General features: G+C 36.7%; 1 long non-coding RNA gene across 1 annotated transcript in view; it reads left to right on the top strand.

The window, feature by feature from the left end:
* Window positions 1-16,697, top strand: part of LOC137204946 (uncharacterized) — a 403,669-nt gene extending 386,972 nt beyond the window's left edge. Inside the window, exon 5 of the long non-coding RNA XR_010933920.1 lies at window positions 16,571-16,697. This is a non-coding gene — a long non-coding RNA (uncharacterized lncRNA). The remainder of the gene's footprint in view (window positions 1-16,570) is intronic.
* Window positions 16,698-24,467: the final 7,770 nt, after the last annotated feature.

The following is a 24,467-nucleotide window of genomic DNA, read 5'->3' as shown; positions in this document are numbered from 1 at the left end:
CCCATGTCGTCCAGATAGAGCCTTTTAAGTACCTTTTGTGGATGTACCTTCTGCAAAGACTATCTAAGTCTTTCAGAGAAACGTTCATGAAAAAGACTTGGCCTAGTTTCATTCTATAACGAACAGGCAAAATAACAGTCAGGGTCTGCACCCCACACACACGCATATATTCACCAGGGTCAAACCATTCTTGGGAAGAGAAAACACTGGCACTCTAGAGGAACATAGCCTAGAAGAAGTAATAGTTTAACAGAGTCAGAGGAAAACCAGCCCTGCCTCAGGATGAGAGGAGCCGGGCAGCGAAGCACCACAGGGGGACGTTTGGTGACGCCCCGCAACAGTGTTCCAATGCCATGCATGGAGGACAGGCGAGGATTCTCAACATTTATGTGTATGGCCTTGCAGTTAAGAAATGAGCCTTTGAAATCAAACAAATCTGGTTCAGATTCTGGCTCTGTTATTTACAAGCTGAGTGGCTTTGGCCAAGTAACTTCCTATCCCTAAGCTTCAGTTTCCTCATCTATAAAATGGAAATAATAAAAATAGCAATGTGTACCACATGAAATTTTGTAAGCACGTGATTAAAACCTCTGGAGTAGGATCCTTTTGTAAGGATATGACTAAAACCACTGGAGTAGAGAAGGAATGGAGAAGTGTGGCAGAGCGTGCACTGCGGTGAAGCAGCCGTCTGCAGTCTGGAAAAGTGAGGCAGAGGCAGGGCCAAAGGGGCAGCTGAAGGCAAGCAGTCCAGTGTGGCACTGACATGAAGCCCAAGTAATAGCAGGGCCTGGGCCAGTGGAGAATGGAGACGGGAGCGAAAGCACAAAAGAAGGACTTGCTGGAATGACAGCTCCCTGTATGAGTTTGCAGCCATTCCTAGATCCTTGTGGTAAAGAAGCAATTGTGTCTATTTTTATTTTCACTGGTCATTTCCCTTGGTATGAAACTGGCAAAAATCTCCTTCAAAGGTCTAGAAAAATTACAGCGTGAAATTATGACAGTGAGTTTATAAAACATAGATTGTGACATGGATCCTTAATTTCTTGGAGGCAGGAAATATAACATAGCCTTTAAACTACTTTGACTTCTCAGGCTTTGTTTTATTTTAAGGAACTTTAGAAAACAAACCCTTGGGTGAAAATAGAGTCTTAGGTTTTTACTCTGGCTTTGCAGCTAACTTCCTTGAATAGAACAGTTGATCACTCTGTGCTCCACGTTTGCCATCTGGAAAATGGGAATTAATAATAGCTGCGTCTGCTTTCTCCATGAAGATGATGTGTGGGTAAAGGTGACACATGAACCATCTAGCACCTGAGACAGAATGTGTAGTAAGAATTCTAGATTGTGTATCATTTATTAATAATACATTTTACAAAATTTTACAAAAAATGAGTTCCCCCCTATTTTTTTAGAAACAAGAGAGATGGTTGTCTCTGTTACTCTCAAAAAGAAAACCTCAATACACTGTCTTTTTCATAATGTTTGAGAAAATTGGCAAAGAGAATTGAAGGGTGAATCTTTTCTGAAACTTCTATTACTGTAGATATTGGCCACTCCAGAAATAAAGATCTCATTACATTACTGTTAATGGTGGGAAACAAACCATTTCACTTAGATTTTCAAAAGATATTAATAAACTGTCCTTTAAAAGACTCTCAAAACCATGTTTCATTGTATACCTCTAGGAATATCATTTCTTGATTCAAAAGATTAAAAGAAGCAACATCAAGCTTACCCTGATGATGGTAAATGACTGATGGTAAATAATTCACTCTCTCTCTCTCTCTATATATATATATATAGCCTTCAGAAAAAGAGCATGAAATCTAGAATATATAAAAATTAAGCAAAAGTAAATCCTTCAGAATGTTTCCAGCATGAGGAAGCTGATCAGAAAGACTAAGAAGGAGACTCCAGGATAGTGACTAAAGGAAGAAAACACTTTTAATATCTATAAACTCTAATTTTTGGACATAGCTAGAGAGCTTCTATTTTTAAAAAAAACCAAGTGTTTTTATAAGCTTTAAAATTATTTTACACCATCTCATTATTTTAACAATATGAATATTTCAGACATGGAATTTATGGTAGATGATCTGGACTGAATATTTTCAATGGGAAGCACCTTGAAGGCCTCTCCCACTAAGACATAACTAGATACTGAATATAATAAACTTCTAATTGCATTTTGGATTCTTAGAACATTTTTAAAAATTCTGAAGATTTCCTCTCTCTCTGAAAAAAAAGAAAAAAATGAGCTGAATCCAGAGCTTGAAACTGTGAACAGAGAAGAAATTGGAAAGATTGAGCTGTTCCCTGTCAATATTTTACAGCATCACTGCGGTTCAGAAACTCCAATGTATCCAAAGCAGGATGAACCCAAAAAGTCTGCCAAGAAACATTATATTAATAGCGGTAGAACACTAAAGATTAAGTACTCAAAAGGAAATCAGAGTGAAAACTAAAATAACCAACAAAGGATATGAAAGAAGATTTCTTGCATCGGCAAGAAAGCCGCGTCCCCTGCATCGGCAGGTGGACTCTCAACCACTGCGCCACCAGGGAAGCCCAATGGCAAATTATTTTAAGTAAATAAGAACATCGGAATTTCTACTTTGTACTATGCAAAATATAAGCTGCATTATCATCTGAAGTATTATAACAAAAACGATTGAACAATGATCCATGCAGGTTAGGAATCAGGAGCATCTAAATAACTTGATTTTAGTGACATTTATAATTTTAGAAGGTAGACAAATAGTGAAAGTCAAAGTTGTAGAATCTTAGTACTGCTTGGGGATTTTAAATAATAAATTTAATGCTGTTTTACCCGATAAGGAAAATTAAGGGTGAGAAAAGTTTCTTATAAAATCTTCTACAATTAGTTGATGTCAAACTAGGATTCTAACCAAGGTCTCCTGACAGCAGAATGTCACAGATTCAGACAGATATGGGGGGGCTTGAGTCTTTTCTCCGCAATTTACCTAGCAGAGCTTCAGTTTTCGTATCTGCAACAACAAAAAAAGAATTAATTGGTTAATGGTTCTTATTTCCAAGTTTGTAGAATTTGTAAAATTTTATGAACTATTACATCTGAGTAAAGAATGCTCATTGCTTACCAGATAATAGCCTTTCTATGAACAACTGGCTCTGAGAAACTTGCTGCCATATTTCAAACATAAAATGATATAAAATGATACTGTGCTCATCTGTTTCTTAAAGGGATTCATGCCTTAAGTTATATTTTTACATAAATGCTACTTTGAGATACGCTAGAGAGTTTGAAATAGCCGTTTGTGAATGTGAGTAGAATACTTCACAAATATTCTAGGACAGTAGTTTATTGAATTTTAGTCATAATTATCTGATTACCCCCTGACATCAAGCAACTTTATTTTTTTCTCGTCTCCATTTCTGAAATGAGCATTATGATTAATCTGGCCTCTAACATTTCAGTTGTTCTTGGATGTCTGTTTTGCTTGATTCAACACCTTCTATGTGAGGCTGACTGGTAAGCACTATGCACATGGGGCAGGTAATGGTTCTAAGGGGGTTCAGCAGGACCAGCAGCCTAGTTTCTCAGCTTATTTTCCAAAACCCAAGAGATTTAGTTAGGGAAGCTATTCCACAGAAGAGAGGACCCTGTAATGCTCCTGCAGGGTTGAAGCTGGAAGCTAATTTCTGTCTCATTCTGAGGAATAGAAGCCACAAACTGGCAGGCAAGATCTCACAGAATTCTCAGGTCAACCTCTGTGAAAGCATCTCTGCCTGAGGACTTGTAGTCCGTACCCGACCTCTCTCGTGGAACTTAAAAATGTGGAGGCCTTGGGTCTACAATGACCAACTGATTCCATATTTCAGGTGAAAACCCCAGGCCTCTGTATTTTTTTAATTTATTTATTTATTTATTTATTTTGCAGTACGCGGGCCTCTCACTGCGGTGGCCTCTCCCGTTGCGGAGCACAGGCTCCGGACGCGCAGGCTCAGCGGCCGTGGCTCACGGGCCCAGCCGCTCTGTGGCATGTGGGATCTTCCCGGACTGGGGCACGAACCCGCGTCCCCTGCATCGGCAGGTGGACTCTCAACCACTGCGCCACCAGGGAAGCCCCCCAGGCCTCTGTATTTTAAGAGTTTGATTTAGATTCTGATAGATACCAAGTTTAGGAACTAAGCGCTAACTTTCCTTCTTTCTAAATCACAGCTCTGATGATATCATTTCCTTGCTCAAAAATCTTTAACAGCTCCCTATTGCCCAGGAATTAGGTACCGACTGTTTAGGTTGCCATTTGCCTTCCACAATATCATCTAGAAAGCTCTGTTTCCCTGCCTCATATCCCATAGCCTTGTGACAGAAACCCAAGGGCACAAACTGAACATACTCCAATCTTTCCAAACGCCCATCTCCAAATCAATGGCATGAGATGACCTGGAGCGCTTGTTAAAATGGCAGTTTCCCATTGCTGCTGCCACCCTTCCTCAACTCAGTGGGTGTAGGCATCCACCTTTCTAACAAGCAACTGAGGTGAGCCTGGAGAAAGTCTTGTTACTTATTCCTCAGGCTGATTTTGGTCCTGCTGTTGTCAACCCAGGTATGCCCTGCTCCACCTGTCAGACTCTTAAGGCTCAGCTCAGATTCACCATCAACTGTTTGACCACCCTTCTGACTACAAGACCCGAATATATAGCATCTTTGGTCTTTTATTTAATGTCTTTTGTGCTCTCCCTGCTCATAGATCCCTGAGGACAGAATCTGTCTTCCCATTTTTATAGTCTCCATAATGCTTATTATAGTGAGTGCTTCAAGATGAGTGATCAATCAGTTTCTCTGGAATTGAATAGAATACCAAAATGGGATGGAGCCTGGCCTGGTAGAGAGTGTGGCAGAGCTAAAACGGGTGCCGGGGAAGGGGTACAGAAGCAGTCGAATTCTCAGGCGGTGGACGGGGGCAAGGCATTTGGCAGAGCTAGAACTTCTGTAAAAAGTTGACATTGTCTATTGTCCAGGAAAGTGGGAAACATACGCATACACAATGGTGGTGAAAATAACTTCAATTACGTATTCAGTCTGCATAAAAGGAGAGAAATATGCCCAGCCTCAACAGTGGTTATCTCTAGAACTATGGGGGCTTTTGTTTTTCTAGTTCTGATTTTATATTTTTTCCAAAGTTTTCTTCAATAAGAAACATTTTATTTTTACAATCATATGAAAAGTGGTTTTTTTTGTTTTTTTAGTTAATCTAATTATGTGTTAAACACAGCAACAGAGAAAGGCACAGGGTGCTAGGAATCACCTGGCTGTGCCACCTCTTCCTGGCCCCCCTGGTGGAGGCTTCATGGATGCGGAGAACTTGAGGGGTTCCAAGGACAAATAGGAGTTAATCAGCTCTAGAAGTAAAGAATAGGAATTCCAGGTAAAGGAAAGTGTGAAAGGGATAGAGGCAAGAAGCAGCATTCCAGCTCTGGGGATGCTTCTATTCAATTGGGTTTTGGGGAGGAAGCAGTGAGCGATGAGGCAGAAAAGCAAATGGGTGTCGGCCACCAGAGAATGCTGGCCGTCATAAGAAGGAGGTTGCATATTAGTTATCTATTTTATATATAGTAGTGCGTATATGTCAATCCCAATCTCCCAATTAATCCCTCCCCCTGCCGTTACCCCCTGGTAACCATAAATTTGTTTTCTACATCTGTAACTCTGTTTCTGCTTTGTAGATAATTTCATTTGTACCCTTTTTTAGATTCCACATATGAGCAATATCATATGATATTTGTCTTTTCTGTCTGACTTACTTCACTCAGTATGGCAATCTCAAGGTCCATCCATGTTGCTGCAAATGGTATTATTTTTTCTTTTTTATGGCTGAGTAATATTCCATTGTATATATGTACCACATCTTCTTTATCCATTCCTCTGTATAGCACAGGGAATTCTACTCAATACTCTGTAATGGCCTATGTGGGAAAAGAATCTAAAACAGAGTGCATATATATATATATGCATATATATACATATATATGCATATATATATGTATACATATATATATGTATACATATATATACATACATACATATAACTGATTCACTTTACTGTATACCTGAAACTAACACAAAACTATAAATCAACTATACTCCAGTAAAAATTAAAAAATAAAAAGAAGGAGGTTGCAAACACATTTCTCTACTTTTGTTTCAAAATCTCATTAAATCTCATTTTGCTTTTTGTAGTGGTCTGGTATTTAAAACATCACAGAATAACTACACCACAAAGCTCCTGTATAAAGTCTTCTTTATGTAGCAGATAATTGAGAGAGAAACTCTAAGTTGTTTCTGAACCTGACTGATAATCAGAATCACTGTGAGTTCTTGAAAACACACAGATTCCCTGCCCACCTCAGACAAGATATTTAAATTCTCAGTTAATTCTAATAATAAATCCTGTTTGGGAACTATTATTCTAGATGTTCTGTTGTTTTCAACCCTTTCTGCCATTAGAATCACCTGGAGAACTTCTTAAACCTATAGATGTCCAGGCAGGTCCATCATCAAAGGTTCTGGTTCATTGATCCCAGCGAGGCCAGCCATCTGCATTTAACAAAAAATTCCCAGGTGACACTAGTGTGCAGTCCTGCTAAGAACTACTGCTGAGTCTCAACTCTACTGTTGCACCAGATAAGATGTACTGGCAGAAAGGTGGGGGAGAGGAGATGGACATATAGAAACAGGCAGGATGGCATCCTGGTTAAGAGCACCAGCTTTGGAATCAGGTGCACAGGGCTTGGGCTTCACCAGTAATGAGACAATCATCAGGCTACTTAATCTCTCTGAGCCTCAGCTTCCTCACCTGTAAATGAAGTTGATTATGTGGCTGTAAAGTTCTTAGCATCACGTATGTTAAATGTGAGCTATTAGTATTAGAAAGTATTTTAAGCAGAAGGAAGTATTAAGTGTTGCTGGAGGATGCAATGAGATTAGTCCTAAAGATTTTCAATGAAATTAGCAACATGAAAGTCATGGTAATCTCATCGAGAGCAATTTGGGTACAGTGATAGGGAGGAAATCCAAAATTTATTCTGAGCTCTATTTCTATAATCATTTAGATCTCCAGAAAACTACAGACTTGGACTCTGTAACTTTACTGTCTGGTAGAAAGCCCTTCACATACTTTAATATTGTCCTCATTTTTATTAAGAACTCATAAATGAAATGACTGTATTAAAACATTTAACATTGTGCCCTCCATTTTCACAATGAACCTTTATTTTAAAATGGTTACATGTATAAGACTTGTGCTTTTTTTGTACATCTGCTATCAAGTACATCATTATAACGTTGTATAATCACCCCTCAAATTTTTTTCTCCTTAGAGCTCAGAGCCAAGATGTTTCCCCCATAGAAGAGCAGACCAAGTCCTGAGAAGCAGTGCAGGCAAGGCAGGTATTAGCACTGGATCTCAACTCTATCCAGAGCCCCCAGTCCACTTCCAGTCTTGCCTCTTCCCTGTAGCAGGTCCTTCCTTCACGTTGCATTTTGTTTCCTCAAACCTGGCATTTGCACTTTCCTCTGCCTTCCAAGGCATGGATACAGGCTTCCCTTTGCTCCCTGAGCCAATCAGGGCAGCTGAGGTTCCCCACACACAAATAGCAATAGTGATCAAGCCGAGATGTGTCTAGAAAGTACCATTTCCCAAGATGTAAAATTGACAACAGCCCAGATGACTAATGTTAAGGAAATAACTAAAAACAAAGTAAAACAGAAACAAAAAGCAAAAACCTTAGTTTTGACACACTAAAAGTACGTTTAAAATGGCAAGTATTCTGATACCTACAAAATATGTATGTTGCAATATTGCAATACATGGCAAAGGGTTCAGTTTAACGTATGTACACTGATTATTAATATGTAGAATGAAGTCCATATACATTGACAAAGTAGTAAGGTAATTTACAAAGAGGTAAAAAGTTAGAGTTTAATATCTGTCAGACTTCCTTACTCTGCAAAATGGCCTGCCTATGTGAAGAGAAATCAAGCTGGAAACTGCTTGACCTGTTTATGTTAAATCAGCCTTCCTAAGACTCCTACTAATGAAAGCAATTTTTCCATCAAATCTTTCACCAAGAGCTCAATTATTTTTTAGATATGCAATGAATAAGCATTGGTTTCATCTCTTAAATCAGTTTCACTCTTCTAAATAAGCGACAGTTTTGACTTCCGCCATTTGCTAATCAGAACCATAAAAATTAAACCTCAGCCAGTCAAGCAGATTTGTAGATGGGAATTCAAAGACAGGTTCTCTATCTCAATGAAACATAGAATTGGCTGCCTTATAAAATTAAACATTTGACTTGGAAAATAAATTTTAAAGGAATTATAAACCACTCTATTTGCTATGTATGCTTGTACTAAATAAAAAGGTAAATAAATGGACCCTAATGATCATTTTCCATTTAACTAAAAATAAACACACTGACTTGCCTTGAAAATTCAACCACTTATTCAACTGGATACTCTCTAGAAGCAAATGGTTTTTGCTACGTATTTGTATGTCTCCAAACCTTAAGGACCGAACTTAATACTTCCATTTCACTTGTTGGCCTGACCATGGGCAGGACTGCCCATGCCCTGTAGAAGGGGCCTGACTCTGCATATAGACTCCTTGGAGGTCTTGCTCCAGGCTTGGTACCCCATATCCATTCCAGAATATGTTTACTCTCTTCTGAGCCTGACAGACTTTTACCCAGAGACCCAGTTTTTGCCCTCTGCCTGTGCCCTTTGAATTGGATGAGTCTTTTGGACTACTTGCTTCATTCCATACTCCTGCTCTGCCTCCGGATGGTGTGCCTAGTTTTCTCTTTGCTCTTTCTTGGCAACCAAAGGCTAGACTAACTGCATTTCTGTACCTCCATCAACTCCTGGCATCAAAAGGTAAGGACCCCTGCTCAATTTGGTATATGTTGAGTATATATCGAACTCCTCAACTGGGTGAGCAAGTGGGCCTTATACTTTTACATTCTTATACACGCACACACACACACACACACACACACACACACACACCAAAGGATGAGAAAAAAATATAATACCCTAGCATAACAAGTTCTTGAAATCCAACTTCCTTTCCAATACTTATCCCCACCCTCTCCCCTTAAACTTTATTTTTCCCTCTCTTCTCCTTTAGGATTTTACACCATCAGTTAATTGTTCTTTCTTTTATCTTCAATCATTTCTTCTTTACTGTCTCCCTAATTTGTTATCATTACATTATTACTGTCAGTAGTACCAGTTGCATGACCCAAATCTTAATGTCATCTTTACCTTCTCTACCATTCTTCTCCTCCCCTATGTGTAGACCAAGCCTCCCTTTGTTCCTAACTGCACAGCTGAGATAAGGCACTGACTTTCAGTGAGGCTTTAGTGAGAGGTCAGAATTATGGAAGTGCGGTCTTTTCACCCATTAGACACTGGGGACAACACCTGTCAACCAAAAAGCAGTATAGGAGGCTGCAAATAAGAAAAGTGTTTGAAGTCTTAAGAACTGCAATTTGGGAGACACAGATTTGGATAAAGCCTAAAGTGTTCTGGGGAAGAGAGAGTCAGAGGTTTATAAAGACAAAAAGCCAGGAGGTTGTTAAAAGTTGCCTGGTGAGAACTGTGATTGACTCTGACTCCAACCAGGATATTTGCCCTTAAGGAATCATGAGTTATTTTAGGATAGGTGGTCCAATAGGTATCTTGGGCTTCTGGCAAATATTCTGGATACCTTCATTGGGACAATAAGTAGTCAAAAGGTCATATTCCATCCAGGCTGAGATGTGCATAAGTCACACTTCCTTAATGGACTACCAGCTCCATTTTAGAGAGCTCTCAGTATTTCTCAAAGTGTGAATTATTAGATAAACAACAAAACAACTCTATTAACTGGATGGACTCCCTCTCCCCTTCAAAAATTTTTTGAGTACTAAGTCACACAACTCTCATTTACATAGGCAGAGAAGTGGGGGTTCTGTTTGTATGTTTGCAGACCAGTATTCTACAAGACACAGTGCTACATTAACCCTTGATGAAAGCAGCTCTTTTGTCCCTTTCCTGTTTGCCCATTTTTGTCCCCCTCTAACCTTGAAAGAACCTAATTATAGGGATGAGATCACTAGGCAGTTTAAACTAACTCCTGACTTGTGCTCTCCTGAATGCACACAATGTCTTGCCTAACCTGTTGATTCTTTTCCGATGTTAAAAGAAGTAGAATGAAGAATTAAGTAGTTAAAGAATAACTAGCTCTCTACCCACAAAAGCCCCCTTAGCCATCCTATAGACAGATCACACAGGCAAGATATCATGTGAAGAGAGAGTCAGGCAGCCTGCATGCAATGGAGAAGGATGCACAATCCAACCTCCTGCTTCCATGATTCACTGACAAGATAAAACCCCAGAAAAACAACTAAATGAAGTGGAGATAGGCAACCTTCCAGAAAAAGGATTGAGAATAATGATAGTGAAGATGATCCAAGACCTTGGAAAAAGAATGGAGGCAAAGATCGAGAAGATGCAGGAAGCGTTTAACAAAGGCCTGGAAGAATTAAAGAAGAAATAAACAGAGATGAACAATACAATAACTGAAATGAAAACTACACTAGAAGGAATCAATAGCAGAATAACTGAGGCAGAAGAATGGATAAGTGACCTGGAAGACAGAATGGTGGAATTCATTGCTGTGGAACAGAATAAAGAAAAAAGAATGAAAAGAAATGAAGACAACCTAAGAGACCTCTGGGACAACATTAAACGGAACAACATTCACATTATACCAGAAGGAGAAGAGAGAGAGAAAGGACCTGAGAAAATATTTGAAGAGATTATAGTCAAAATCTTCCCTAACATAGGAAAGGAAATAGCCACCCAAGTGCAGGAAGTGCAGAGAGTCCCACAGAGGATAAACCCAAGGAGAAACATGCCGAGATGCATAGTAAGCAAACTGGCAAAAATTAAAGACAAAGAAAAATTATTGAAAGCAGCAAGAGAAAAATGACGAATAACATACAAGGAAACTCCCATAAGGTTAACAACTGATTTCTCGGCAGAAACTCTACAAGCCAGAAGGGAGTGGCATGATATAATTAAAATGATGAAAGAGGAGAACCTACAACCAAGATTACTCTACCTGGCAAGGATCTCATTCAGATTCAATGGAGAAATCAAATGCTTTACAGACAAGCAAAAGCTAAGAGAATTCATCACAAAAAACCCAGCTCTACAACAAATGCTAAAGGAACTTCTCTAAGTGGGAAACACAAGAGAAGAAAAGGACCTACGAAAACAAACCCAAAACAATTAAGAAAATGGTCATACAAACATACATATCGATAATTACCTTAAACAGGCATGGATTAAATGCTCCAACCAAAAGACACAGGCTTGCTGAATGGATACAAAAACAAGACCCATATATATGCTGTCTACAAGAGACCCACTTCAGACCAAGGGACACATACAGACTGAAAGTGAAGGGGTGGAAAAAGATATTCCATGCAAATGGAAATCAAAAGAAAGCTGGAGTAGCAATACTCATATCAGATAAAATACACGTTAAAATAAGGAATGTTACAAGAGACAAGGAAGGACACTACATAATGATCAAGGGATCAATCCAAGAAGAAGATATAACAATTGTAAATATTTATGCACCCAACATAGGAGCACCTCATTACATAAGGCAACTGCTAACAGCTATAAAAGAGGAAATCGACAGTAACACAATAATAGTGGGGGGCTTTAATACCTCACTTACACCAATGAACAGATCATCAAAAATGAAAATAAATAAGGAAACAGAAGCTTTAAATGACACAATAGACCGGATAGATTTAACTGATATTTATAGGACATTCCATCCAAAAACAGCAGATTACACTTTCTTCTCAAGTGCGCATGGAACATTCTCCAGGGTAGATCACATCTTGGGTCACAAATCAAGCCTCAGTAAATTTAAGAAAATGGAAATCATATCAATCATCTTTTCTGACCACAACGCTATGAGATTAGAAATCAATTACAAGGAAAATAACATAAAAAACACAAACACATGGAGGCTAAACAATACGTTACTAAATAACCAAGAGATCACTGACGAAATCAAAGAGAAAATCAAAAATTACCTAGAGACAAATGACAATGAAAACACGACGATCCAATACCTATGGGATGCAGCAAAAGCAGTTCTAAGAGGGAAGTTTATAGCTATACAAGCCTACCTCAAGAAACAAGAAAAATCTCAAATAAACAATCTAACCTTACATCTGAAGGAACTAGAGAAAGAAGAACAAACAAAACCCAAAGTTAGCAGAAGGAAAGAAATCATAAAGATCAGAACAGAAGTAAATGAAATAGAAACTAAGAAAACAATAGCAAATATCAATAAAACTGAAAGCTGGTTCTTTGAGAAGATAAACAAAATTGATAAACCATTAGCCAGACTCATCAAGAAAAAGAGGGAGAGGACTTAAATCAATAAAATTAGAAATGAAAAATGAGAAGTTACAACAGACACTGCAGAAATACAAAGCATCCTAAGAGACTACTACAAGCAATTCTATGCCAATAAAATGGACAATTTTTATTTGGAAACCTGGAAAACCTGGAAAAAACCTGGAAAACCTGGAAAAAATGGACAAATTCTTAGAAATGTATAACCTTCCAAGACTGAACCAGGAAGAAATAGAAAATATGAACAGACTAATCACAAATAATCAAGTTGAAACTGTGATTAAAAATCTTCCAACAAACAAAAGTCCAGGACCAGGTGACTTCACAGGTGAATTCTATGAAACATTTAGAGAAGAGCTAACACCCATCCTTCTCAAACTCTTCCAAAAAATTGCAGAGGAAGCAACACTCCCAAACTCATTCTATGAGGCCACCATTACCCTGATACCAAAACCAGACAAAGATACTACAAAAAAAGAAAATTACAGACCAATGTCACTGATGAATATAGCTGCAAAAATCCTCAACAAAATACTAGCAAACAGAATCCAACAACACATTAAAAGGATCATAACCATGATCAAGTGGGATTTATCCCAGGGATGCAAGGATTCTTCAATATATGCAAATCAATCAGTGTGATACATCATATTAACAAATTGAAGAATAAAAACCATATGATCATCTCAACAGATGCATAAAAAGCTTTTGACAAAATTCAACACCCATTTATGATAAAAACTCGCCAGAGAGTGGGCATAGAGGGAACCTACCTCAACATAATAAAGGCCATATACGACAAACCCACAGCAAACATCATTCTCAGTGGTGAAAAACTGAAAGCGTTTCCTCTAAGATCAGGAACAAGACAAGGATGTCCACTTTCACCACTATTATTCAACATAGCTTTGGAAGTCCTAGCCACGGCAATCAGAGAAGAAAAAGAAATACAACTTGGAAAAGAAGAAGTAAAACTGTCACTGTTTGCAGATAACATGATACTATACATAGAGAATCCTAAAGATACCACCAGAAAACAACTAGAGCTAATCAATGAATTTGGTAAAGTTGCAGGATACAAAATTAATGCAGAGAAATTTCTTGCATTCCTATACACTAATGATGAAAAATCTGAAAGAGAAATTAAGGAAACGCTCCCATTTACCACTGCAACAAAAAGAATAAAATACCTAGGAATAACCTACCTAGGGAGACAAAAGACCTGTATGCAGAAAACTATAAGACACTGTTGAAAGAAATTAAAGATGATACCAACAGATGGAGAGATATACCATGTTCTTGGATTGGAAGAATCAATATTGTGAAAATGACTATACTACCCAAAGCAATCTACAGATTCAATGCAATCTGTATCAAATTGCCAATGGCATTTTTTAATGGAACTAGAACAAAAAAATCCTAAAATTTGTATGGAGACACAAAAGACCTCGAATAGCCAAAGCAGTCTTGAGGGGAAAAAAATGGAGCTGGAGGAATCAGACTCCCCGACTTCAGACTATACTACAAAGCTACAGTAATCAAGACAATATGGTACTGGCACCAAAACAGAAACATAGATCAATGGAACAAGATAGAAAGCCCAGAAATACACCCATGCACCGACGGTCAACTAATCTATGACAAAGGAGGCAACAATATATAATGGAGAAAAGACAGTCTCTTCAATAAGTGGTGCTGGGAAAACTGGGCAGCTACATGGAAAAGAATGAAATTAGAACACTCCCTAACACCATACACAAAAATAAACTCAAAATGGATCAGAGACCTAAATGTAATACCAGACACTATAAAACTCTTAGAGGAAAACATAGGAAGAACACTCTTTGACATAAATCACAGCAAGATCTTTGTTGATCCACCTCCTAGAGTAATGGAAATAAAAACAAAAGTAAACAAATGGGACCTAATGAAACTTCAAATGTTTGCATAGCAAAGGAAACCATAAACAATATGAAAAGACAACCCTCAGAATGGGAGAAAATATTTGCAAACAAATCAACGGACAAAGGATTAATCTCCAAAATATATAAACAGCTCATGCAGCTCAATATTAAAAAAACAAACAACCCAATCCAAAAATGGGCTGAAGACCTAAATAGACATTTCTCCAAAGAAGACATACAGATTGCCAACAAACACATGAAAGAATGCTCAACATCACTAATCATTAGAGAAATGCAAATCAAAACTGCAATGAGGTGTCACCTCACACCGGTCAGAATGGCCATCATCAAAAAATCTACAAACAATAAATGCTGGAGAGGGTGTGAAGAAAAGGGAACCCTCTTGCACTGTTGGTGGGAATGTAAATTGATACAGCCACTATGGAGAACAATATGGAGGTTCCTTAAAAAACTAAAAATAGAACTACCATATGACACAGCAATCCCACTACTGGGCATATACCCTGAGAAAACCATAATTCAAAAAGAGACATGTACCAATATGTTCATTGCAGCACTATTTACAATAGCCAGGACATGGAAGCAACCTAAGTGTGCATCGACAGATGAATGGATAAAGAAGATGTGGCATATATATACAATGGAATACTACTCAGCCATAAAAAGAAATGAAATTGAGTTATTTGTAGTGAGATGGATGGACCTAGAGTCTGTCATACAGAGTGAAGTAAGTCAGAAAGAGAAAAACAAATACTGTATGCTAACATATATATATTTATGGAATCTAAAAAAAAAAAAAAGGTTCTGAAGAACCTAGGGGCAGGACAGGAATAAAGACACAGATGTAGAGAATGGACTTGAGGACACGGGGAGGGGGAAGGGTAAGCTGGGACGAAGTGAGAGAGTGGCATGGACATATATACGCTACCAAATGTAAAATAGATAGCGAGTGGGAAGCAGCCGTGTAGCACAGGGAGATCAGCTCGGTGCTTTGTGACCACCTAGAGGGGTGGGATAGGGAGGGTGGGAGGGAGAATCAAGAGGGAAGGGATATGGGGATATATGTATACGTATAGCTGATTCACTTTGTTATACAGCAGAAACTGACACAACAATGTAAAGCAATTATACTCCAATAAAGATGTTAAAAAAAAGTTTAAGTGTATTTTACTGTATAAATCTTACATCCCAATTTAAAAAATTAATAGAGATACCAAATCAATTTATTCAAAGAGAAATTTTTTTGGTTAACACTGAATCCATCCACAAATATCTGCAATTGTTACACTTCCTCAATACTTTATGTTCTACTGAATCATGTTTATTGGAATTTTACCCAAATAAATAGCACACATCAGTTCAATAGAGTACATCATGATAGAGTGCCATACATATATTTGGATCCCCCAAATTTTAAAGGACATTTTCCTTCATTCACAAAATAGCTTACAAATGTGCTAGCAAGTTGCTCTACCTATTGGTTTTCATCTCACCTGGAGAGATTTTATCTATGTACATCATATCTGTTTGGTATTCTTTTTCAGTTATAAAATAATTTATCCCAGATAAGAATAGTTTATTAAATTGGATGAAAATACCATGTAAATATTTATTCAAAAAGAGAACTCCCTTTCCTGCAAAATAATCCAAAGTAGGGTTTTTTTTTCCTTTTAGTTAAAATTGTTTTATTACAAAATATAGTGCAATGATGTGGGACATAATTAATTACGAATACACATTACAAAAGATAGTGAACAAAATAAATCAGTTATGTCTCTTGCTTTGTGCCTGCTCCAGTGGTTACATATTTTAGATTAAGAACTGTTCAAGTTTGAACCTAAGAGAGAATGGAAACTCCGAGAAATACAATTTTCTTAGATTTTCTTCAGTACAATTTAGGAGGTTAACTTTTCTAGATAGCAATTCACCTAAAATACTTTTTTTTTAGCATAAATATTTGACTTGAGCTTGAATTTAGATGCCATCTGCCAAGAGGACTAGTTTTCTTTGGCAAGGAAGAGTATCTGAGAAAACCTTTCAGAGGAGAACCATTGAGAAATAGACGTGCACGTATGAGATTTTTAGTTTTAGTTAAAAACAAAGCTGTCTCTAGACATTCCCACTTACAAAATATTTCTATTTTGTAAGAGAAAATATTTCTATTTTGTAGGGAAAAAGTGGACTTGGAGGTTGAAGACTGGGTAGGATAATAAAATACAAGTGTTTTCGAATTGCTGTCTTGAAAGTGATAAAAGAAGTTGAAGTGAACCTTGGAACTTCATTCTGATACTTCTGTATGGTTAAAAGCAGGAACAAATGAAGCAGGTAAAAAGAATCTTGCTTTATTCTGATGTACTCTGGCATAAAATCATAAGCAAAAATACAGCAATATAACATCAGGTGCTGCTTCAGAAATAAGGTTATATGCATTTACCTCTGTGGTGAATAAGAAGGTACAACTGAGAAATTCTCTCTTAGCTATCCCGAACACTACATATGAAGTAAAGGATACTGGAAGCTATTTGTTTTTTCTTTTTAGATGTTTTATTGTTTTAGTTAAATGACATATTTATTGTAATTAGTGTAACCATGCAAAAATGTCTAAATAACCAATGATGCACTCCTTATCCCCCTGAGGTAACCAAAGTTAGCCTAGTGTCCTAGGTCGAATTCTCCCAGAAGCAAATGCTGAGACAACAATTTGGGTGGAAGTGATTTACCAAGGATTTACTCCCAGGAGAAACCAGTAAGGAAATGGAAGATATAGGATAGAAATAAGGAAGGAGCCAGGCAAGGGTGGAAGTTCAGAAGTGCCAAGCTCCACCTGCTCTCTCAGAAAGCTCTGGAGTGTAAATTATGCCTTGAGAGTCTGTCTGCCTGGAGACAAAACCTTTGTACTCAGCCCAGTACAGAAGCCCATGGAGGGATGGGGGTGAGACAGCGGTTCTAACTCCCAAGTATTTCTAGCTCTCTTAGGAATGAGTTAACCCCTGTGTCCAAAGCAATCTTTTCAATGTCATAGGTAAGTCTTAGCAGCAGAACATGCCAAAGCTGGGATGCGTGCACAGAACTGGCGCAAAGACAAGGGCATCTAGGTGGGGAATGGATATTGTCTTCCACACCTTCCTCCATATGAGTATATATAAACTTATATATTTGCACATACAAATATACACACATATACTTCCAAATATATGTATATATGTATGTGTTTTTTAAATATTTGTGTGTATATACAAACACACACACTTGTGCTTTTGCTAAGAAATGAAATATATTTTTCACTATTCCTCAACCTGCTTTACTCACTAGCTAATTCATAAGAACAGATGTATTTGTCCAGTTCAATAGATATAGCACTAACTTGTTTATTAATAGCTACATAATATTCCATAATTTAGATGGGCTATAATTAATCTAACCTTTCCCCAACTAATGGACATTTAGTTTTGCTGTTCTTGCCACCACGAAGAATTGAAACATAAAAAAAAACAAAAAACCTTGTTTCTACAGGCTGCCATTTCAAAAGTGGGACTGCTAAATCAAAGCTATGTGTGTGCCTTTATAATTTGCAGATAGTGCCATATTTCTTTTCCGAATGGTTAGAGCAACTTACCTGCCTGGCAATCATGAGTGCGAATGCATGCTTCCCTGCACCCTCACCAGCAGTATGGCAAAACTCTTTTAAATGTGGCCAATACAACAGATGGGAATGGCAGCACATTGTTGCTTTGATTTTCATTTCCCTGACCCTAGAGATTGATCATATTTTCCTCCATTTTACAGGCCATTTGAACTTCTTTCTTGAATTACTTGTTCTTATACTTGGCTCATTTTTCTATTGGGATTAATTTTCTGATAAATTTGCAGGTGTTTTATAAATTAGATTCATGAAGCTCTTCTCTTTCATGTGTCCTGTGAATATTTACTCCAGTGTGTCATTAAATAAATTTTAAAAACCCACCAAGTCTTAACTTTAATTTAAAATTCAAAATATTGAAAGATTTCAAATCTTTCAATCGATCTTTGCAAATCAAAAAGATTCAAAAAGATCTGTTTTCTTTATGACTTCTGGGGTTTCTCCTAATTGTAAGGTTATAAAAATATTCTATTAAAAATATCCATGTATTTTTAATTTTTGTATTTACAATCTCTTGGTGTATGTTTTTGTATAAAGTATGAAGTTTATTTTCTACCAGATTTATTTTCTATCATAAGGATGACGAGTTATTCTAGCACCGATATTTTTTTAACATTTTTCCATTGAAACAAAATACAAACTTGTAATTTATTGAAGTCTTAAGTATTCATATTAATTTCTGGTCTTTCTCACATCTTACATTGGTTTGCCTATTCCTGCATCAGTAAAAATAATAGTATGTATACGCCTTTATAATTTTCAGATAGTACCATATTTCTTTCTTCAATGGTTAGATAGCTCAAACACTTCCTATCTCAGGCATCCAAAATGTCCTGATTCTGAAGTGCTGACAGGAATTGAGGTGGTTGTTCATAATATCCATAGCACTGGTCCTCTTGGTATGTCTGTCCTTGCCTGCTATCTTCCTCCTTTTAGGATCTAGTCTGAAAAAAAAAAAGAGTCTTGGGACTATTTTTCTATATATCTGTAGGAGACATTAAGTAAATAGTCAATAATGACTTCTAAGCATCCAATTCATGATGGAAGACGACAAATCCTGAATTTTCTTCTTTCACTTAAGTGCATCTTGGAAAAATGTAAATGCTAACACGGAAGGCACTTAAAAGCTATGTTAGGAGCATTTCAAGGAAGAGGTGTACTCTGCTTCAGAAAGATCGCTGTGGTAGTTTGGATTCCTGGGAAAGCAGTCTCTAGACGGCAGTTTGTCATTAGCAAGTAATCTTGATATCAACACGTGCTGAAGAGCAGAAGTGAGCAGGATTGGACGGAGGGAAAATTGGGGTTAGGATTCCATGTCACTAAAGGCATGAGCTGACGTCACAGGAAGCTTGAAAGCTGTGTCAGCCTACCGAGTGGTCAGGTGCAACAAGGAGGCTGGGCTTCATCCCCCCTCACTGACCTGGCGTTGGCTGCAGGCTGCCTCAGGGGAGCTGGCGACAGAGAGAGTGGCTCTCCAGCAGAGAGCAATCATGAAGGAGCGTTGTCAGTAAACAGCACGCTGAGAAGTTGGGGGGTAAGTCTTTCAGTCCTGAAGGGGGCTCTAGATGGTGCACCTGAGCACCCCCCATAATTAACAGAAGCCAAAAAAGCAGTTCTCCTTGTATCCTCACATGGTGGAGAGACTGGGAGAGCTCTCGGGGTTCCCTTTTATAAAAGCACAAATCCTGTTCATTCATGACCTAATCACCTCCCAAAGCATGACCTTCTCACACCATCACGTCGTGGGCTGGGATTTCAATATATGAATTCTGGGGGGACACAAACATTCAGTCCATAACAGAAAGTTCAGATAAACTTCTTGAGGAAAAAGTTGAAGAGATAAGTGAAGAGATTAAGGGAACAAGTAAGTCTCCCTAGAAACATAAATCTTATTTGGAGGAACTAAGAATACAGACACAGGAATAATGGACCACTACCAATAATATTTTAAATATCAAGAAAAATATAAATGATATGAATAAATGTTTTTCACATTTTTAATGAAATAAAAAATGGATTTAGAAACCTACAAAACGGTAAGTGTTTTTTGTTTGTTTGTTTGTTTTTAAGAATTTCAGAATGGATTAAACTCATTTTTACCCATCTAGAAAATCATGTGGGGATGATTAGGAAGTAGTGTATGGCTTCAAGAACAAGTGACACCTTTTTTCAGAGAGTTACTAAGGATAGAGAAAAGCTTGCCTTTGAATAGCTTCCTGTGTGATAAGATGATCACTTTTTTTTTTTTGACTGCATAAACTCAAACCATGTATTTGGTTTGGGATCTTGTATTTAGTCCTACCTTAAAAATAAAGCTAACTGTGAATGAGAAAAGCTTTGAATATTCTGGTGATTACATAGTAAACTGAAGCTGTTTACTGAGTTTTTGTTTCATACAAACATTCAAAGTTACTGAATCTGGGTGGGATTGATTTTGTTTTTTGCTACATTGCAAATAGCGGCAACCTCATAGAAGATTGCATTGTATTTACATGATATTGGATGCAGTGTTTTCATACTTCAAAATTTTTTCCAGGTAAGAATTGGTCATAATAAAAAATATCAGTTGGTGAAAGCCCCTGTCGCCAACACCCCCATCTTATAAACCTTCACAATATTTAGGACAGTGGCATTTTTGTAATAATCCATTGTTTGCTACATATGAATCTAATTTTTAAATTTTTATTATTCCATGTCATACATTTCTTGTCTATCGGTTTTTCTCACTCAGTATTTCTTCATATTCTCTCAATCTCCTTTTAGCTTGAAATCAGGAATATAAAATTCACTGTGAATTTCAGACTTTTGTAAACAGAACTACACCCCAGGGAGACTTCATTTAGATCGCTAATGCTCTTCAATTTCTATTACTTTATTGGTTACTAAATTAATGAACAAAATGGCCCAGGAGTACTTTAGTACTTACATTCAATACTGTATTCTTGAAAATATAAACAAGGTTTAAGGGAAAGGTATAATCTATAGCAAACTATATTCAATTACTAAATAGCATAAAATCCAAGGTTATTATAATTATCTTAATATAATCACAGAGCCTAGCTCAGCATTTTGTGCCCTCAAACGCTATGTTGAACAAATAAATGAATTCATTAAACAGGTCCTGCAACTACTTCTTGAACACTATTGATTTTAGTCTTCACTATTTTGTAACAAAAATTGTATTGAAAACAAATAGAAGGCCTTTGGATAACACAAAATGATGCTGTAAGTAATTTGAATTATTAAAGTTTTTCTATATGTAGGAAACTTGCCAACCATTTTACACAGTTCTCAAACCTTTGAAACTGAGAATTTCAGTCATGTAATACAGACTTCACTAAATATTCCACTGTGACTATGGCCCTGTCAACTGTGGCACTACTTTTCCTCAGAGAAGCAAAAGGATGCATTCTTTTCCCATGTTTATTTATCCCCGATGTTCTTGTTCCTTCTCTCTCTTTTCCGTGGTATCAGTCTATTCTTGCATTTTGCTCTGTCTGGTTTTTACTCTATTGCTGACTTGCTTTTGTCCATATGTGCTGCATTTGCATATAAAATGCATTTGCATTCTGCATTCTCTTCTCGAGACCAGATTTCTCTGCTTGCCCCTCAAATACACAAGGTGTATCGTGTCTGACCAGCCTCGGCCTTAAGTATCCTCACCTATAGCTAACTTTCTACATTTTTTGTATCTGAATACACAATTCCTAGGAAGCACTCAGATTGGTTCAACTTGGTCATGCTGTGCAATTGTACTTGGTCAAATTGTCTATTTGTCTTTGGCCAGAAGGATTGGTGATGTGTGGGTTACTGTCTGCTTAATGGAGCTTTGGAAGTAGTCTGAGACAGGCCTGGGGCAGATTGCTAAGAAAAAGTGTTTCTGCAGTAAGAAAAACCATTAAAGTAAGAAATATCAAATAAAGTACTTTTGACTTTGCTAAAGCGTTTAATAATTTAATACAGCACTTAATATAGTACTTAATACAATATTATAATAGTGTACCGGCATCTTAATCGAACAAAGACATTTCTATTATTATTGTTTCATTTGTCTCTTTTGATTGTAATCAAGTCTATGAGAATAGGTATTGGGAAAAAAAGCCTAAGGTCCAACATGACATAAACAATTTTAAGTAACACATTGATGGGAAAATGAAAACTTCTGTTATTTATGGAGCATTTGGCATGTGCATACTTGTGCCCATCTTTATATATGTTTTTTATTAAAAGTATCCTATTTTCCTGATCTTTTCAACTGAATGTGCTCTAACCTTATCAAGATCTTTGATGTCTGTTTTAAGGTCTGGTGACCAGAAGGGCAAAGAACATCCCTTGCATATAAATGTATCATTTTAAGGAAGAATAATAATTTATATCTTATTTCTAGCCACTTCTTTTGTTGATGCCTAGAATGTATCTGACTTTTGGGTCTACCATGTGTCAGGCACAATGTGAAGGCCTTTACATGAATGGTCTTATTAAATTCTACCTCAAAAAACTGTGAGCCAATATGAGGAATAAAGAAGTTTAATAACTGGTCTGACATTATACAGTTAGAAAGGATTAAGGTAAAAGTTAAACCCAAGTCTTTTGACTTCATGGGCTGAGGTCTCCATTAAGAAACTCTATTGCCTCTCAAGTACTTTGTTAATCGGCATTGCTTTAAATGCCTAAGGTCTGTCAGTTTACTACTAAACATTTTTCTTGTGCCAGAAAGTAAGGCAGTGCTTAAACTACAGTAGAGTCCATTCAAAAGGACACAGGAGCTGGTTTTTTAGTGGTCAAATCTGGAAAATTTTGAACATAAAATAATGATAGTAAAGATTATAAACTTTTGAATAAAATAAGAATTAGTGAGTCAATGGTAATATAGGTAATGAATAAATAAGAGAGAGAGAAGGGAAAACTCTCCCGAGATTAGAAAGCCAAATAATACATGTGGAAAGAATGGCAAAATTAGAAAAGCACCATTTGACAGTCATCAGAAAAATTATATATTTAGGCAACAATTATCAATAGATATAAAAACTAGTAGGAGAAATTTCAGGGAATAATAGGATATTTACACAGTCTCAAAATATCTCCCTCCAAATTACTTCTTAATTAGAAAGAGAAAGACAGTAACTTGGAAATGGAGAAAACTGGCAAATACATTTTTATCCAAATGATTGAGATAAATGACACTGTAATGGAACAAACTGGCACCATGCAACTATTGATAGATGCACAGAGAACAGAGCATCACTCCTGTGGTGTTACTGCCAAAAACACACAAACTGAATCTAATCATGAGGAAATTTGGATACATTTAAATTGAGGGAATTTCCACAAAATAACTGGCTTGTTACCCTTGCAAAGTGTCAAATGTCATGAAAGAGTAAGACTGAGAAAATCCTCAGGAAATCCTCCAGATTAAAGGAAACTACAGAGACTTGACTTTTGAATGGAATATTTGAGCTGGAATTTTCTTATACTATAAAGAATAAGTTTGGGACAATTGATGAAATTTCAATAGGTCTGTAAATTAAGTAATAATACGGAATAAATATTAATTTCCTGATTTAAATAATTATATTCTGATTAAGTGAATGTTCTTTTTTTTAGGAAACATACACTGACATATACCTAAAAGGTAATGAAACATTATATTAGATACTTTTTCTCAAGTTGTTCAGAAAAACAATTTAGTATAGATAAACAGTGTGAGAGAACAGGCAAATGAGTTACCATTTGGAATATCTGGGTGAATTATTTGAATTATTCTTGAAAATTCTGTGTTAGTTTGAACTTATATTAAAATATAAAATTAAAAGGAAAAAAAGTTCTCTATAGAGAAGTAAATCTACTTTATACCCACATACATATCTGAGTTATTTTCTATGGTATAAACCTAAATTTGAGAGTTCTGTTTAAAAAACATGTAGATTTTCTATTTTAATGCCAAATTACTCTCCAGAGTTGTTTCATCAATTTATATTTCCAGCAGTGTATAGAGTTCCTAAAATTCTATAACTTTCCCCAAACCTGATACTATTACACTTAAATGTTTGCCACTCTGATAATTATGAAATTATTTTGATTTACACTTCTCTCATTAGTCTTGTTTCAACATATTTTCATGTGTTTTTAGACATTTGAATTTTTACTTCCATGGATTGTCTATTAATATCTTTTGCCCATTCTTAATGTTTTCACTGTCTTCTTATTGATGCCTGTTTCTTTCTATACTATCTTTATTTCATATGTAAACTGTTTTTTAAAAATATATACATGTTTGTCTAAACATTTTTACCTTTGTCAGAATAAGGGTGTATAGGCTGAAAATATCAATTAAAGCTCACCATTCATGAGTCATGTGCTGTATGGATGCTTGGGGGAAGCTGAGGTATTGCCATGATTACTCTGCAGCTCATTTCAATAGTAGCAC

This window comes from Pseudorca crassidens, chromosome 13 (genome assembly GCF_039906515.1).
Source record: "Pseudorca crassidens isolate mPseCra1 chromosome 13, mPseCra1.hap1, whole genome shotgun sequence".
In the NCBI taxonomy this organism is placed as follows: domain Eukaryota; kingdom Metazoa; phylum Chordata; class Mammalia; order Artiodactyla; family Delphinidae; genus Pseudorca; species Pseudorca crassidens.
The sequence above is the reverse complement of the archived record's forward strand: the minus strand, read 5'-3'. Positions and strand labels throughout refer to the sequence as shown.